Source organism: Mastomys coucha, unplaced genomic scaffold (genome assembly GCF_008632895.1).
Source record: "Mastomys coucha isolate ucsf_1 unplaced genomic scaffold, UCSF_Mcou_1 pScaffold8, whole genome shotgun sequence".
In the NCBI taxonomy this organism is placed as follows: domain Eukaryota; kingdom Metazoa; phylum Chordata; class Mammalia; order Rodentia; family Muridae; genus Mastomys; species Mastomys coucha.
Window position 1 is genome coordinate 3,852,733 of NW_022196914.1, and position 7,310 is coordinate 3,860,042.

The 7,310-nt window shown below is 42.0% G+C and overlaps 1 protein-coding gene across 1 annotated transcript in view; it reads right to left on the bottom strand.

Annotated features, from left to right (window-relative positions):
* Egflam (EGF like, fibronectin type III and laminin G domains) overlaps positions 1-7,310 on the bottom strand; it is a 180,401-nt gene that overhangs the window by 161,238 nt on the left and 11,853 nt on the right. The gene's annotated exons all lie outside the window — the stretch shown is intronic.

Genomic DNA, 7,310 nt, shown 5'->3' on the forward strand with positions numbered 1-7,310 from the left:
AATTTCAGCATCAGATGAACAATAACCATTTTGGTGTAAGTACACCACATTGAATATTTGGGAACATCTACACTAAACATTATTTATTTGATTCAGTCTATGTGTGCTCTGCCTGAAATTCAAATTCAACCTTGTCATTTAATCTGGTAATATTGGATAAAACACCTAGTCTATCTTTAGATTTAATTCTACATTCATCAAAACTTAACACAGTATGTGCGACAAGAGCAGTATCTTAATTTTTTTTTATTTTTATTTTATCATGGTAAGAATACCTAACATAAGATCTACCCTTTTAACCAATGTTTAATTTTAAGATATGAAATTGAATCCGGTAGGCTCAATGTGGACAGAGATCTCAACACTGGGAGAATTTCTGTGGAGAATCTTTGAGACAGCTGTCACTAGTTCTTAGCCCGTCACGGGCACAAGCCACACTCAGCTCTTGTCCAGATGCCATCAGATTCTCACCCAGCAGACAAGCTCAAGCTCCAAAGGTGGAAGGTTCCATTCAGCTGATAGTTACTGCAGAGATTTAAGGCAGCCCGCCTCCAGCTGAATCAGACCTGCTCCAGGGAGAGTTGTAAATGCAAGCTACACACAAATTAGAGCCTTGTGGGTATGCCCTGGAAGGAGCAAGGCAGAAAGAAGGCATTTATTACAAAACAGGGGGACCAAAGGTATCCATCAAGGTCCCAGCAGGAAGAAGAATTTACTTAATATTTAAAATGCTTTTAATTAAGAGACTACGAATAGAGGCATGAACAGCGTTAAGAAACTCTAGAACGCCTGTGCACCCAGAGACCACACCAGTACAATGCCATCAGTACCCACAGGACTAGACACACACATACAAAAAAAAGCTGTTCCTGGAGCCCACTGAAGCAGGGTCATGCAGTATGAGGAGCTCCAAGTGTTAGGGAAACCCAGCTGCTGCCAGCATAGCTGCTCAAAATCAGTGAGGGAATGGGAAGAATTCCACCAAGCTCTCTTCCTCTCTCCTCAAGTATAGCCCAAGCAACCAGACCTATGGAGCACAAGACAGGGCACAGAAGAGCTGAAGGCATTCTGGTGAGGAAGGGGGGCACAGGACAAAAGTTGAAAAACCTGAGGCTAGGAGATGAATTAGTGGGTAAAGCGCTTGCCCTAAAAACCTGTGGACCTGAGCTTTGATCTCCAGCATTCATGTGAGAGAGAAGCCAGGCCTGGTAGCATGTTCCTGCAATCCCAGCATTGGAGAGGCAGAGACAGGAAGGTCCCTAGCTCTCGCTAGCCAAATCAGTTAGCTCCAGGCTCACCAAGAGACCCTGTCACAAAAAATAAGGTTGGAGAACAATTGAGGAAGACATGCCACATGTACGCATTCACTTGAAGACATACATAGGAATATGCCACATGCCCACACAGGAGAAAACACACTCATATCTGTGCCAACCATGTTGGAACCTCACTTTTATGGGCATAAATGTATCCCTGCATCTTTTCCATCAATTTATCGTGAAAATATTCAAACATAAAGAAAAGTAAAAGAATTTTAGAGGGAGAAATATATTTATATATGTATATGTGTATATATATATGTATGTACTTATGTTATGTATATATGTATGTATATATTCATCACTAGACCTCTTCATCAATATTTTACTATACTTGATTCATCACATATCTGTCTCAGAGTCTGTCTGTCTCTCCATCTGTCATCAGGGAATCTAGTGTATTTCAAAGTTAGTTTTAGACATCAACACAGTTTCTCCTAATACCAAATTATTTGTTCCATCCATCCTTAATCTCAACTGTAATGTGTCTCATTTGGAACTCTCTATTATGCATATGTGCACGTGTGTGTCGTCACATATTTCTTGATATGCACTTGGATCAAGGAGTCAGTTGTTAACCGGTCAATCGATCGGGTGCTTTCAATCAGGCTGCCCAGAATCACTTTCAGGCTCATTAGTCCTCAGAAGGCAAACAATGAAAAACACCTGTGCAGAATGTCCAGCTTTTGGCCATTTCACTTTCCAGGGTTTGCAGAATTGATTTTTGGAAGCAAGACAGGGTCAGCACAATAAAACTGAAGATGAATGTTGAAGAACTGGGGTATGTTTTCCTCTTGGCCTTGCAGTCAGACCCCATTATGATAGACCAACCGGTTTTAGCCCCTCTCCTGCAACTTGACCTTCTCAATCATCTCACTCACCTCATTTTCCACTGGTTTTAAAAGCAGATGGGCAAAGGAGTGTTGAACATGGGGCTATTTTAACCCCTCCTAACCCCTGTCCTCTGGTGTCTAACTATATGGTCATGTCTTGGCTTCGTAACCTCTGCATGAAAGGCAGGTCTCAGCCCCACAGGTTATTTCAAACCAGACTTGATCTCTGGGTAGCAACAGAGAAGCAGTTCACAGTTTAGACTCAATCAGGGTCTCCTTAAAACCCTGACACTCCAATAGCCTGCAGCAGGCAGAGGTGGGACTTAAATTACCTGCTGCTGCAGACAGACTCCCAGGGGCATTCCCTTCTCTAAATCACACTGCAGTGTGGGTTTCCAAACGTCTGCACAGGTTGAGCAACAATGTTAGCATGCGGAGGTGACACCTTTTCTGTATTGCACTTGAGAAAGGAAATGAGTTTGGGAGCTGCGAGAGGGACCAAATTAATCACACGATGTGAAAACGCATTTGCCCAGAATGAGGCTGTTGTTTCCCATCTCACAGCTGTCGGCTGAAGGGCCAGCCTCACACAAGACACTCCACCAGGCAACGGAGGAGAGGCAAAGGCAGAGAAATCAGGATGCTTTTCATGGAAAAGCGAAGAATAGGAGATACGAGACAAACACACCAAAACCAAAAGACCACCATAGCCAAAAGTGCAGGAACAATAGGAGACCTGTGGGCTGGCTTCTGCCTACAGGGTGTTCTTTGAAAACTCTTTGGCCAGGAACAATTGAATCATACCTTCAAAGGTATTTCCTTGTGCAGAGATAAGAGAGCAATATTTTAAGTCAGACCAACATTCGGACAGCGTTCAGAACTGGAAAGGAGAAGAGGGTCTATAAAATGGCAAGCAATCTAGCTTGACTAGAGAATAGACTGTGAAATGAATTCAGAGACGAGACAGGAAAAGAAAGGCCATGGTACCCCAAGCCTGGGGTGTCCAGCACTAGGTTCTAGGAGGCTGCGGGGCCCTGAAAGGAAAACATATTAAACACAAGAGTCACAAGATCAGAACTGCATTTGGAGAAAGTTATTGTGGCAGAGTATTGTCAAATCAAAGGCGGAAGAGGAAAAAAGATACCAAAAAAAAAAAAAAAACCAACCAAGCAACAAAGCCTCAAAAACTGGGCCTGGTGCTGGATGCCAGTAATTCCAGCACTAAGAAGGAGAAGCAAGGGGATCAGAAGTTCAAGGGCATTCTTAGCCACATTGTAAGTTTCAGGCCAGCCTAGATTATGTAAGACCGTGTCCAAAAGAGTGGGGGAGGAGTAAAAGACAGCATTTACCACAGAAATAGCATCTTTGAGCTAGAGATTAGAGTCATTAAGAGAACATGCTGTTCTTCCAGAGGACCAGAGTTTAGTTCCCAAAATCCATGTTGGGAAGCTCATGACCATCTATAACTATAGCTCTAGGGAATCTGATAACTTTGAGCCTCGGCAGACACCTGTACGCAAGTATATTTACATATACAGGTAAAATGAATACAAAAAGATTCTTTAAAACATAACATTTTAAATTTATTCTGTAATAGCATGCTTTAAAAACATAGCCTCAAAAAATATTTCAACTACAAACAGTTCAGTTTTTGACAGTATACATACGAAAACCTATCACTCCTACAGTGACTTGATCCTTCCTTCCTGGTTTTATACAAAGCCTCAAATGGACACTGATTATTTTTTATTAAATTTGACTCTGATTTCATGTTCTTTTGTCAAGGTTATGAACTTTATGACTAGCCTAGACATTAAAACTCATCATTTGAGGGCCCATATTTGCAAAATCTGTGATATGAAATTAAGGCAATGGAATTTTTTCATTTGCATGTTCATGGGCTCCTAAGCTCATTTACATGTTATGTCAATGTCCTCCAAGTCTGAGGCTGTGTCAATCTGAAAACAAAAATTACCATCTCTGCTAGTCTATAAACCTTATAAAGCATAAAGAACATAATTAATGAGCACCAAATGTTTAGGCATTTTATAGGCTTACCTAAACAACATTATTCTAGGTATTATGATGCTTAACTTTCAGATGAGAAGCGTAAAGAATGAAAAATGAAGCAGACCTCTGGAGTCAGTCAACAATAAAAGCTGAAGCTAGTGTTCAAATTCAGACTTGTCTGATTGGAGTCTCTGAGTCCTCCGTGTTCCACATATGGGTTGTAACTGAAGTTTATCTATTATACAACCTAATGCTTTCTTTATTTCATGACGACAATTAGAAACTCAGAACATCAAAGAGAAAGCCTTGTCACTTGAATGCCAAGCCTTGACTTATTCCACGTGGAAAGACTAACAAGTATTGCTTACTACCAAAGAAGGTGGCTACTGAATATTTGAGGGACAGGAAACTTCAAAGCTAGGCAGTCATCTGGAGGTCCATGAGACACCAAAAATCTCTCCCATCAGAGACATCCAAAAGATTCAGGGGATGTCAGCTGTACTCTAGCCACTGGGGCAGACGACCGTCAACACTCCTCAGTCACTCTAGACCATCCATGGCATGCACACAGCCTCTCCAAAGAAGGCAGGATAAAGAGGAAATCTCACTGGCGAAATTCCCTCCAAGGGCAATGGAGTCACATCTTACATTTACTTGGACAGAGATAAGGGAGAAATATTCCAATGTCAGATCAATGTGGAGCCAACATTCAACACCGGGAAAGCAAAGAAGTCCATGAGATAGCAAGCCACCCAGCAGGGCGAGACTTAAGTCGACTTCCAGAAGTTTCACTGTTATCTTCTCTGTTGCTTACAGATACACTTCTCACTACAGAGCAATAGGGTCAGACTGTTGGTTAGTCCAGGTCTGAGCTATGCCATCTCACTACTTCTAAGTCATCCTAAGTGCCCTGACTTCCTAGTGGGACAGAGATGACAAAGCTGTAATGAAATCGTCTATGATCTATTGGCACTATCTTAGTCCTCATCCAGCAGGCTGCTATGTCTAAAAGATTATTGTTATATTTTAAGAAGCATTTTAACTGAATAAATTATCTACCATGAAGAATCCTTTCTATGGTGAAACTCAAGTAGATGAGCTTCTAGAAAACTGGTGGGAGGGGTGGCTAAAGTCTTAATTTGTCTTTATAATTTGTATTTATGTATAGACACGTGCACAGACCTATGTGTGCATGTGTGCAAGCCTGAAGTAGACATCAGAAACCTAGAGTTCAACAATCAGGCTACAACAGGCTGGCCAGCAAGCCCCAGAGAGCCTCCTGTCTCCAGCTCCCCAGGGCATGTGTGTAAGCCACACATTCAGCTTTTTAAACATGGGTTCTGGGTATAAAATGTCTCACACTTCTGTGGCAAGGACTTTATCTTCTGAAGCATCTCCCCAGCCCCCTGAATATACTCTCGGATCCAGTAGTTCTCAACCTGTGGGTCATACCTCCAAAGATTATTGGAAAACACACATATTTACATTTACATTATGATTCAAACTGTAGCAAAATTACAGTTATGAAGAAGCAACAAAAATAATTTTATGGCTCATGGTCACCACAGCATTAAGGAACTGTATGAAGCAATCACAGCATTAGGAAGGTTGGGAACCACTGCTCTAATTCATAAGTGACTTCTGTAAAGGGGTTAATTTTACTTCTTGTAAGATGTATGAATACACCATCATATATTCATTTAGCTTGAAAAGTTCTGGGTTTGGGGGTCCAAGAAGACACTGATTGTCCTACGGGGTAAGAGATTTACTAGATCTACGCAGTAGAGGCTCTGAAGAGAGTTCAGGCGGCTCTGAAGAGAGTTCAGGCTCGCTTGGCAAAGAGGGAACCCAGAGGAAGGTGGTACAGGGAGCCCATAGCACACGATTTCAGTCAGGCTTTCTGTGAACCAGCTATGAGGGCAGAAAGGACCCTTGATGAATAGATTATTTCCATTCTGGAAGTCAAACCACTGTAGCTTCAGGAACTGTCAGAGTTCAACCACAATGCTGGAGCCCTGGTTAACGTAGTTCTCTCTCTCTGTTTTGGGCCTTGTTCCAAACTGATCTACGTCAATTGGATTGCTCGGCTTTTAGGGTCTTTCCTCATATTGCTGTAGCTTCTGACAGATGGTAACTGCCATGGTTCAGACATGGCCTGGCCGCATGCCCTTTGGTAACATGTCTTGAAATTTAATCACAGGCGTTGAGAGGGTGGAAATTTAATCCGGTAGTGTTTAGAGCTGAGGCTTTCAGATGTGTTTGGGATTAGATAAGGTCATTAGGGGGAGAATTTATACATAGATAATGGTTCCTTTATTAACATAGACAGAGACAAGGATACACACACACACACACACACACACACACTCCCTCCCTTCTTTATGTCTCATGTTCTTTCTGTACCACCACAGAATTCTGACCAGCAAGAACATCACCAGGTACAGCCTTAAGATCATGGGCCAGGACCACGGACCCACATGAATCTCTTTCTTTATAAGTACCTATCCTTGGCTACTCATTTCTTTACTTATTCTGATACAATGATGGCACTAAGCACTTGCTTTCCAAACAAAGTTGTAAGTTGCCATGAGTTTCACTTCAGCTTAAACTCATGCACAGGCATAAAAAGACACACACACTGTAGATGGCCTGCTCTTACAAATTTGGTAACACCTCCTCTTGGTCCTTTAAGGAACTTCAAAATAGAGCATCAGAGACAATTACTGTCCTGCGTTCAGGTTCTTAACATGTACGTACCTAAAATGCATTTCCTGGAACCCTTGCAAGTGAGCTGGGGCTCTGTGACTGTGGTCTGCTCTGACCTAGAAAGCCTTTCTCACTCTCCTTCCTGCTGTTTACCTCCCTCCTTTAAGTCTGTCTTGAAGACAGTACCATTACAAGATGGAGATACTAAACAAAGGACGGCAAGATCTTGAGGTCACCACACACAAGAGAGTCATCAAGAGGGAACAGCCAACCAGAAACACACATATTGGGTTGTGAATAAGTGGAAAATAAATATTGTGCGAAGGTGACAAACTCTGAAGTTCTTCACCCAGCAGCTGATCTTAATTGACCAGATTAATACAAGTGCTTGCTTATATGTGGCCCAGCAGACACATGACTATTCTTTTTTTTTTTTTTTTTT